At 37.3% G+C, this 11,168-nt stretch overlaps 1 protein-coding gene across 2 annotated transcripts in view; it reads left to right on the top strand.

Annotated features, from left to right (window-relative positions):
- The window catches only part of Lingo2 (leucine rich repeat and Ig domain containing 2), a 602,131-nt gene that overhangs the window by 405,771 nt on the left and 185,192 nt on the right, over positions 1 to 11,168 (top strand). Inside the window, exon 1 of one of the 2 annotated variants that reach the window (XM_004638548.3) lies at positions 7,988 to 8,123. The exons of the other annotated variant lie outside the window; for it this stretch is intronic. The gene's annotated coding sequence lies outside the window, so the exon portion shown is untranslated. Of the gene's footprint in view, positions 1 to 7,987; positions 8,124 to 11,168 lie in introns of those variants that run through there. 2 annotated transcript variants of the gene reach the window in all.

Consider the following 11,168-nt stretch of genomic DNA (forward strand, 5'->3'; position numbering starts at 1 on the left):
GAGAGAGAGAGAGAGAGAGAGAGAGAGAGAGAGAGAGAGAGAGAGAGAAGCTTCTACTTCATTTACCAAGTAGTTTTTTCTTAAGACCTTAAGATAAGAAATAAAATGATTTGAAATCCTGCCAAGAAGGTATATGACTCTTCATGCCAAAGAAATTGCACTAAAACATTTTGCCTGACAGATGTAGTGTAGGTGAATTACTTTTTCTTTTCTGTATTGAGTAGTCAGTTTACCAACTAAGATATGTGGTTGGTATTTTGAAATTTCTGGGTTTTGTTGAATCTTGGAGATGGAGAATGTTCTGAAACAAACACAAATAGTCCCCTGGATGGCCACCTCTGAGGAAAACCCCTGACAAGGGAGAGTGAAAGGGTGCCAGCAGTTGTGTGTTCTTAAATAAGATTGTCTCAGAGTACAGACAAGAGAAGTAGAGTTTCCAGACTCCGTTCATGTTGTGTGCAAGACATCAGTTGTACAATATTATGCAAGCTCTCCTCCCAAGAAACACACAAATTGAAAAATAAGACTCAGTGTTTTTATTTATGTAGAATACATTAAACCTTATGCTAGGTTACAAGAAAGGAGGGCATTTATAATTAAGTAGTTAGGGTTAAGAGGAAGGTGAAGATAGGATTTTGTTCTATCACAAGTTATTCTTAAATCCAGTATATGGATGCTTCTCCTAAGGCTTATCCAGCACATATTAGGATACAACCTATTGAGAGCTAAATGGCCCCAACTCATACAGTCATCTAATTAATGGTCTATGACTACTTTCATTTTCATTGGGGGAATAACAAATGTGGTACATAAATCTATGTAATCTGTATCTCTATTTGTATCTACATGTATAGTTCTTATCAGAATGAAGAGAATTAAGCACAGAAAATGGTAAAGTTTTAGAATCAGATGGATCTGGGTGGATCTTTATTTTTTTATCACTTATTTAATTGCTAACTTGGCACATGGTACACAATATTTTTGTCTTAAAATTTTGTCATCTATTGAATGGAGGAAAAATGCCTATCTAATAATATTTTAAGCACTCTTTTCACAAATAAGAATTTGATAAAAGTCATTTTGAGTGATAATAAATGTAAATTTAAAAGCCTATATAGAAAAAGCTAGAAAGTACAAAAAACTCAGAAACACTAGAGAAAGCTACACAACAAATGTGGTGATAGTAGGATAGTTTAAATAAGTACCAAGAGTGGCAGAGAGATTGGAAAAAGTACTAACAGTTGAAAAGTATAAAGATACAATTTTTTCAGTTTTTATATTAAAATGCTATAAAGAGGAGTGAGAAAGAATATATCCTACTGTATATTAATGCATGACTGTCATAAATATGACTCAAAATTTGGTTGGCAATAGTTCCTGAGGATCATAGCTTGAAACTGATGATCCAAGGCTAATAAAATTCCCAACCTCAAAGCAGCAACAGACAAGAATATCTGCTTTCCAAATATTTTAGTGTCACCTATAAATAGAAAGCAGAATCAGTCTTACTTGATCCCATTAAATACCTCTGCATACTCACTTTGTTCAACTGTCCATTGCAGTTTGTCTGAGAATTTCCTCACCACAGGGTGAACATTACCAGGTGAATGGGCTTTCCTTGGCATTTCCTAAAGGTAACCTTCAGAAAGTCAATAAATCCTATAAAAATAAATGCCTTACTATATAATGAGATGGCAGGTGAACATGTAAACTGCCCCTCCTTCCCTGATATATTTCAGAAATATTAATTCTGACCTATGGGCACATAACATTAATTATATAATAAATAAGACTGGTCACAATAATTTGTTATTTCTAATATTTAAAATATTTAAGTTTGCAAGTGATTTGCATTTTATATAAATTAGAATAGAAACAGATTAGGACTTGAATAATTATCTCTTATGTCAGTGTCACTTTTTTGCATTTGTCTATGTAGATAAACAAGCCATCTTAGGATTAAAAACAATAGAGAACATTCTTCAAAATAAAAGAAAATTATAAAAAATGGAAAAGAGTATACTAACATAAGAAATAGAGGACAATTCAATAAATGATTATGTGCATGCATGTGCCTACGTGTGTGCACACACATGTGTGCGTGGTTTGGTGGTGTTTGTCTCTTGATTTCTGGCATAGATCATGTAGCAATGTGTGTGTTTTAAATTCACATGAAATTAATAGTCAAAAAGATTAAAGGGGAAAGAAAAGCCTAATCTACTGCAGCCATATCTAAGACATGTAACCTCAGATAACCCCTGGCAACATCTCTTCTTTATCATGACTCAATATCTAGTAGATGCATAGACTGGAATCAAGAATGAAGGATACACAGCTGTACATGACTAACCCACCAGAAGAGAACAATCTCAGTGTAGTCAGAGGGCTTTGGGGCATTTCTCTAGGGTCTAGAGGTCAGAGTGTCAGAAATCTCTGGCAGTTAAGAGACTTGAAATGTGAACTTGCCTATCCTAAGCATGCTGCTCTCCACTTGCCCATGCCTGCTGCTGTTACTGTTTGGGCTGGCTTCCTTCATTCCCCTTCTCTCTTGCATCTCCTTGCAGTGCACTGCCACAATCACCAGCAATGGCTGGAACAGCTCTCATTTCTATTTGGCTATTTGGCAGTTGAAACAACTATTACCTTGCCTTCTCCAGGAATCTTTGTCGAGGGGGATTCCCTTTGGGAACATCAATCACACTATAGACATGGGGAAGCCTTGTACCTCGGATCTGTCCCTCTGCTGCATACACTCAACAGCAGGCTCCCTGGGCACTAAGTGCTGCTATTCTTTCAGCATGCTCTTCCCTGTGCAGGGAATACATTCTTTCACCAGAAAGTCCAGTGAAATTGAAGGGCTAGAAACTCTGAGAGCTAAAATTCCATTTTGTACAGTTATAAGAAAGGCATTCAGAAAGAATATCAAAACCTGAGCCATGAGTTGAATACTGAAACATTCACTTGGCTAAGTGCTGCTGAAATAAATTTAATAGGAGGATTTGTTGATATCCTCTCTCTGCTACAAGAATAGCTCTGTTTGGTTTTTAGGTTAAAAGTAGCAGCCAGCTTACTCTTCTCCCAAGAGCTCTTCCGTGCACATGTTCTGAGCTTCCATCCCCCTTCCTGCAGGGGACGTGTGCTGGTATGGCTATGTATGCAGGTATCCACTGCTCACTCAATAAATATTGAATAATCACTATATGCCAGGACCTGGTCTAGTTCCTTAATAATTTTTTTTAATTCTTCCTAAGAAGATTGACAGTCTAACGGATATTCAATCTCTTCTTTTCCTTCTTACATAATTTCATCTATCCTCTAAATGTAGTCTCAAGACCGCTGTTGAAGATTTTGCTGGGGGTTTTTGGTACAAAGAGCATTCTGCATGTTCCTTAAAATCCTGTCATTTTCTTGCTTCCACTGCTCAGATGGCATTTTTATCTCCTTCTCTGTGCTGTAGGGTTTTGTGTACAAGTTCTTTTGGGCTGTATATTTCTAGAGAGTAAAAGACCTAGAATATAAGCTTTAAAGGGATCATGTGACTGAGTATCTTTCATCGTGTCAACGCTGATTGCACCAGGCACATGGTAAACTCTAAAGTTTAAATGAATAAATTAGCAGGTGTAATTATATCCTTCATAATACCTTGTTATGTTGTACATAGAGTACTGGATTTAATGTCAAATATTCTAGATTTAAAATCAAGTCAAAAACAGAATTTCAATCTCTGAGACTTGGATTCCCATGAAAAGTGAAAATAAGAATTTCTATTTATGCACAGAATTTTTTTAAATATCAATTAGGTATGCTGTATATGAGGGAAAAAAACTTTCTGATGGCTAACTGGTAAAAATTATTACAACTAAGTACATAATGATTATTCAATGATGGAGGTATATTTATTGACTTTATGATGGTAGTTGGAGATACGGCTTTGGAGAGATGAAGCCTCCAGGGTGTACACTTATGATGATATTAGTGCCCTTATGAAAAAAGAGAGCAGAGATTTTGTTCTTTTTCTTTAGTTTTATGTACACAGATAGGTCATATGAGTACACAGAGATGATAGTTTCCTGCAAGCCAAGATAAGATGCCTGCACATGAAACATACTTTGCCAGCATTTTGTTCTTATAGTTCCCCTGCTCCAGAATTCAGAGAAACAAGTAGCTGATATTTAACCTATGTAGGCAATAGTATTTTGTTATAGCAACCTTAACTGGATAAAAGAGCATGCATAAATGAATAAATGAAAAGCTGAGTATATAAAGTGATAGTATAAAGTGTAAGAAATTTGGGGATCCAATAAAGAGGATAACAAAAGCTCTAGAGGAGGCAGGACCTTTCAGTCATTCCAGAATTTTAAAACATTGTGATGAAAGGTTGCCAAGTAGATTTCTTTAGATCATCTTTACTTCTAAATTGGAGTAAATGTAAAGAATTAAACTGTAGATTAAACATCTCATTTAGTGTCCATGGTGAAACACTAGGAACACCTATTGCCTTATCTATAAAGATTAGAATGCCCAAGCTAGTTATCTCCTAGCAGTGTTGTGAGCCAATTATATTTATGTAGTCATACTTCGTAAATGATCATATGTCAGTGAAATATAAGATTTTATCAGTGGTATCATGCCATTAAAGGCAAAGACATAGTTTACATTGCATCTTTTATTTCTAAAAATTGATTTCTATGCCAAGATTGGTTTGTGACCTAGAAGTTTTAAGTACCCTGGAATGTCTTGCAAGTGTGGATATTTTAATTGACACAGTATGCCATGTTTTATAGGAAAGAAACTATCTCCATAGAGGATAAAGTAAATTTTCCAGGCCACACAGATTGTTAATGTCACAGCTATGTTCCCAACGTGTGTTCAGTAACTCCATGTATAAAACTTTCCACTAAAGGCAAAGACGTGAGCTTTCTGATTTTCAAATACAATAATTTCACTTTCAGTGATCCCCAGTCTACCTTATCACATTTAATCCAGTAAAGATCATATCAGAGATCTCTGAAATTTTAATTTTAATTTAGGTTTTAGTAATATGTTTTGTAAATGTATAATACTTCTCCTGGCAATTGTTTTCAAGATACAATTTGACATCAAGCTCCTTGTTAATTGTGAATGGGTCCCTTGTTAATTAAGATTAGCAGAGCACTCAGATTGTTATTATTTAATCTTCCAAAGATGTTTTAAACAGTTATTACAAAAAATTCTTTTGTGCTTTTATATCCAAAAGCTGTTGAGTATTCATATTTTGAAACTTGAAAACTGGCATAAAATATAAAGAATGAAGTTCGTGCTCCATGTCTGCAGTCATTACTTATTAAACAGTAACAAGATGAGTGGAGTGTACTAGATTACATTTAAATCTCTGAAGAAAGGATGACTAGTTAGGGAATTTTAAGATAGGCTTTTGAATACAGCTTGTAACTAGGCACATGGTAGGAGTTAAGAAGAAATTACTTCACTAAGAACCATTATCCTGGAGAATAGTAAGAATAGCAAAAAAGACATTGGTGGCCTCAGAGAACATGAAAAATGCTTTATTGCTCACATTGTATTGACAGCCTAGCCTGACTCCCAGGGCTTTAGAGTAAATTGGGCATTCAGGGAACAGTTGGTTTCTTAAAGACCCTTTCTGCATTTAAAAGATCTTCTTAAGTCAGTCTCACAGGAAGAACAGAAGTTATTTCTTTTTGGAGAGAGAACACATTTTCTCCTCAATTTTCATCATTCAGTGCCAGTTTAATAAGAGAAGACTCCACCCAGGACTTTGTAACTCAGTGTGGAAGGGGAGATGGCTCATTTCTCAGGAGTGTTCCTAATCCTCTAGCTAAGGTTTCCACCTAGGAAGCCTCAAAGGGGCTGCGGTTACGATACAATTTCAGGAGCACAAGAAGCGCAATGGAGAAGCCTCTCCTCAAAGCATGTGGTCATTGCCTCGTGCTGTGATTGCCACGGCAAAACCCTGAATGTGTACTGAAATACGCATGCAGAGAAAGCCAGAATTGAAGCATTTCTTTGACTATATGAAGGATAATCAACTATTGATATTTTCCATACTTTGTACTCTTCCTTTGATCAAAAATATATTATGTTTTTGATGACAGATCATACAATCAAAATCATGGGGAAAATTATGATTTCCCCATGGTACACAGATATTATTTTTCATTGACTTCAAGATTAAGTAAATTAAGGGGACAAGCCATGGGCCTGGCACACTGAAGACTTCAGAGCTTTGAGCTAGTTAGACAGCTGTATCCTGACACAGGAAACACAGAAATAGGCAAAAACAAACCCTTTTGGCTAGATTTTTTTTGTGATATGTTGTTAAGATTCATCTGGTGAACACAATCTGCTGTGCTTGAAATGTTTGTGCAGACACACAACCAAAACAAATGTCTTCCGTACTTGTGATGAATTGAAGGTTACTGTTTATTTGGTGAGCTGCTAACATAACTTTATCAGCAGCAGCAATAACAATTACTGAAACCTTTACATGAAGATAATGGTACATAGTAATAAATCTCATGCAATTTTTGTTTGGGTTTTATGAAAGCATTAAATATGTTAAGACATTATAATATTATCCAATGCTAGAAAAAAAATCTTAGAAAACTCCATGCCAAATTTCTGCAGCTTCTACATACCAAATGAGTGGTTTGTCAATATTATTGCATCCAACTCCTGGCCTCTTCCACCTTCTAGAAGCCTCATAAAATTTCACTTATTAACTAAATAGATATTTAATCTATTTCTGACTTTGAGGAGATAAGCCTTTAAAAAGTAAAAGACTTCATTACCTTTAAAATTTGTTTTAGTAGTAAAATACAGTAAAGATCTAACTACAGATAAACAAACATAGTTGCCCATTCACCATCCAACTCTTAAATATATATTTTTTGAGAACTTATGCCCCGTCCTCTCATTCACAGTAGCCCCCTCTTAAGTCACCCACAGATCTATTTAACAGTTGCCTAGAGAACAACCTGCTCTGTACCAGGCATATTTCTACAGATGAGGCATATAGCGATGAATGACACACCTACAAAGCTCTTCAGAATACCAAAGGAAAACATAGTTATTAAAATTGATCTTGAGGCAGTCATTGTTTTATTTTTTTTTTATTTGAGACCATAAAACACAAGTATTCTTTCTCTCAAAAGCACTTCAAGCAAACTCCACCTACGATTTTAACTGTTCATCACATCCAAATGGGATTATGGTAGAATCTACAGAGCAACTGGTTAGAAGCAAGCATATCTTCCCCTTAAGTAGCAGGTGCAGAAATTCTGCATGGAGTTTTCAAAGATTTTTTTCTAGGATTGCATAATCTTCTAATGTCTCAGTTTATTCAATGTATTCATGGAACCCTGTGTGTTTTCAAGGTGTTCTGTGGCATAATTCCTTAGGGATTCATCATTTCCACTTGCTAGTGCCATGCCTAGCAAGACCTGATGTAAAAAAATCATTTTCCCAACATGCCAGCTGGCAAAGGCATCAAGGTAGGTTTTGTTCAGGCAAACAGATTAGCCCTCTAAGGGTTAATTAGGAAGCTCGCCCCTTTCAGGGTCTGGAATTGTTTACTTCAGTAGTTTTCATGCAAACTGCCATGTTTCACTTGGGTACTAATTGTGCCTGATGGACCCATTATTTTGTAATCAGAGCAGTTCCTTGGCGAGCTCTCTGGGGGTTAATTAAATGGATGAGGTAGTGCCCTCGATATTACTAGCACACAGGACCACTTGAATTTTTCACCAACCGTATTGGAGAAAGTCCCGTTACTATGAACACTCCGGTTTCTCAGCACCAGCAGTGCCTTTCACTGTTGGAGTTTATTAGGTTACTGTACCAAGACAAACCTGGCTAATCCACCAATGTTGTCCTGCTTGGCTTGGCACTGTTTCCACTCAGAGAAGATGTGTGCCAGTGGACTCCGGAAATCCACCCTGCACAGAGGCAGCCCTGTTTACAGCAGAAGATGATGCCTGCCCCAGGTTAAATGTGCATACCTCATGGAAGTGTCCGTGCCGTCACCTCGAAGGCACTTAAGAGCTAGGAAAGCGGCAACCCACCCCGAAACACACTGTTCCAAACACGGCAAGAGACCACGATGATTGGTAAGGCAATTAGACATTTCTCTGCTGTTGTCATGCCACTGCTGCTGCTGCTGCTGGAGGCTGATCGTGTAATCTCCAGCTCTTTTCCCCCTTGTTCCCTTTTTTCCTCCCTACTGAATTTCTAGGTTGAGATTCTTTGTGTAAGATGATCACACATTATTTTGTCTTATGTTATTATTTTGTTTTTAGTTTGCAACAAGCCCACTGGGATTTAATAACCAGAGAGAGTATTGTGAATTGAGGCATGAAAGAGGGGAATGACAAATTCTAGAGCTCAAAAACACTAAGCTCTTCTGTTCTGGGGACAGTCGGGAAGAACACCAAACTGGGAGAGAGGAATTCTCAGACCAACAGTGAAGCAATTCCATTGTGTTTGGAAGTATCTGAACTGTAATCATAGGTAATTTAAGGAAATGGTCTTAGAGTAATGGAAGTCATTTTTATGGAGTTAGCACCTACAAACTCTTTCTAACAGAAGGACTGCAGGTGTATGAGTGTGGAAAAGCTAACATCTGAAGGAGCAAGCACACGATGGAATGCAAAGACCTAAATTCAGTTTTTACATTGTCCACACATGAGTTTTGTGATTTGGGGGGAATTCACTTTAATTCTCTGAATGTCAATCACCTTATCTTTAAAATGGGGATAATACAGATTACTTTCTGCCATCAGATTGTTATTAAAAAAAAAAAAATCAAGTGTAGTGCCTATCATAATGTTCCCTGGCTCAATTAATATCAGAATCAAAAACCAGCTGGATGAAAATAGTTTTGTGAGACATTAGGCATTTACAATCATGTGTAAGATGAGACAAAATGGATGATATTTTGTTCTTCTGTTTCTGAGTGCACAATACAGTAGAAATTGTTTCTAGCTATGTTCAATGTCTGCTGGATTTTTCCAAAAATTAATCTTTTACTGAAGTCTTTTTGCCTTGAGTCTGTTATATTTTTTGTCACCGCAAAGTTGTTAGGTCTTCGTGAATCCAAGTAGTCTTGCAATGAAGAATAAGGAATGCATTTAGTAATAAAAATATATTAGTTACATGAAGTGTCCAAAGTAGGGGAAATCTAGAGAAGTAAAAAGTACGTGAATGTGAATATACAGAGGAGGGGGCAGGTAGGGCTGTGGAAGAAGAGTGGCACTAATGAGTACAAAATTTTTGGAGGAATTGATGGAAATAAAATAAGGATTAAATAATTAGCATATGCTCATATCCCAAAATATACATTTTAAAAAGAGAGATGGCATTATATGTGAAGTAGAGATTAACAAACCTATTATTTTAAAAGTTCACTTTCTAATTGTACTTCACAGGTGTAGTGTTTGTGTGTGTATGTGCACACATGCATGTGCATATGTGTGTTTGTGGTAGGAAACCAAGTGATATGGCGTAGATGTCGATGTATGTTCAGTTCCAAATGGAAATGCTGACTCCCTTGTGGAATATTCTAATGAGAAAAGAGAAAGCCAACATATATTTCCCAAAAAAGAAAAGGGAGAGAGTAGTCATCCATCTCATGGCATCCTGAAGTAATGCTGTGTGACCTGCAGCCCTTGGGAATCTGGTCAGATGTGTTGGCACTGGCTGCGCAGCTCAAGCCACTCGTGTGTCTCCGTCAGTTCTTCCAGCTGGGAGCTTCTTTTGTCCGTACATTTAGGTTACACTTAAATATTGAGACTCCATCAAGCCTATTCCTCTGGAAGCTCAGAAAAGAATTGGTTGCAAGGACCATCTGGCAGTGAGACAGAATACCTTTCACACCCAGAGAAATATCCCACTTATTCTGACTTGTAATTGTGGCCACTGTCTCATAATTGTGGCCGCTCCCTTGATTTCTCTGTATATTTTAATGGAATACTGGTGCCAGACACTGTGAAAAAAATACTCTCATTGTATCTCTCCTTTCATTTCAGTTCTTACAACAACATTATTAATGAGTTGTTTGTCCATGCCCATGCTACACATATGAAAACTGAGACACAGAAAGATTACCCAGAGCCAGGATTAAAACCCAAGCAGTCTGTACAGTCCACCACTTTGTCATACTATTTTGTGTTGTTTTCATCAGTATGTTTGACTGTGCTTTGGGGAAGCTTGAGCAAGAAGAGAAGTCTGAGGATCTGCAAAACGGGACTCTGTACTTAGACAAACTTCAGGGAGAATTTGATCACTATGCTCCCATGTGCCTGGTATGTGTGCACCATGGTTGTCATTTCCTTGCATCATCAGAAGTCTCAGTACCAGTATGGTTTTCTTTATACTCAGTCATCTAGCCCCACAATTCATTCATTCATTCATTCATTCATTCATTCATGCATTCATTCATCCACAGAACCAACTAGATATTAGGCATATAACCCAAAGAATGTAGAGTAAATTTTCTAGAAAAAAAGAATAAATTTAAAAGAACCATAAAATAATTATAATGATTATAGCAAGGATAGTTACAGAGTATAATGAATATGGAACTGTCAGTCCTTCTCTCACCTCAGAAGAGAGGAGGAAAAACTCCCTAAGAAAGTAGAATTGAAGTTGGCACCATTCTGGGGGTTGTATTCCAGCAAGAAGAAACAGCACAGCTGCAAGCTAGGGAGAGGGAGAAGAATATGTCCCTGCAAAGGAGAGGTCCCTGGGCCAGGAGGAGCAGGCAAGCCCAAGATCAGCCCCCCAAGTCTGATACACCAGTTGCACATTTCCTTTTACAGTTGAATCTTCAATTTGCTTACTCTTAGCCCTAAAGGAATTGCTGCTGTACTTTATCTCCCGGCAGGTCCTGCTGCCACGTTTAAACTCCATGACACTGCCCCTGCATACAGTATAAACAAGATAACCTCCTGTCTCTGCATGTTAAACTCTCAGAGGACAGAGGGAAGCAGCCTTTTCTTGAGACAACAATCTTCAGTGGTAACCCTCTCAGGTTGCCCAGGTTCAAATCTGAGATTTACTTACTTCCTGTTTTAAAATTATGGCTGCTCCTTGATTTCTCTGTGGCCATTTCCTCATGCGAAAGCTGAGATGGTTTCCCTTCATGGAAGATGAAT

This window comes from Octodon degus, unplaced genomic scaffold (assembly GCF_000260255.1).
Source record: "Octodon degus isolate 3935 unplaced genomic scaffold, OctDeg1.0 scaffold00099, whole genome shotgun sequence".
NCBI classification, from domain to species: domain Eukaryota; kingdom Metazoa; phylum Chordata; class Mammalia; order Rodentia; family Octodontidae; genus Octodon; species Octodon degus.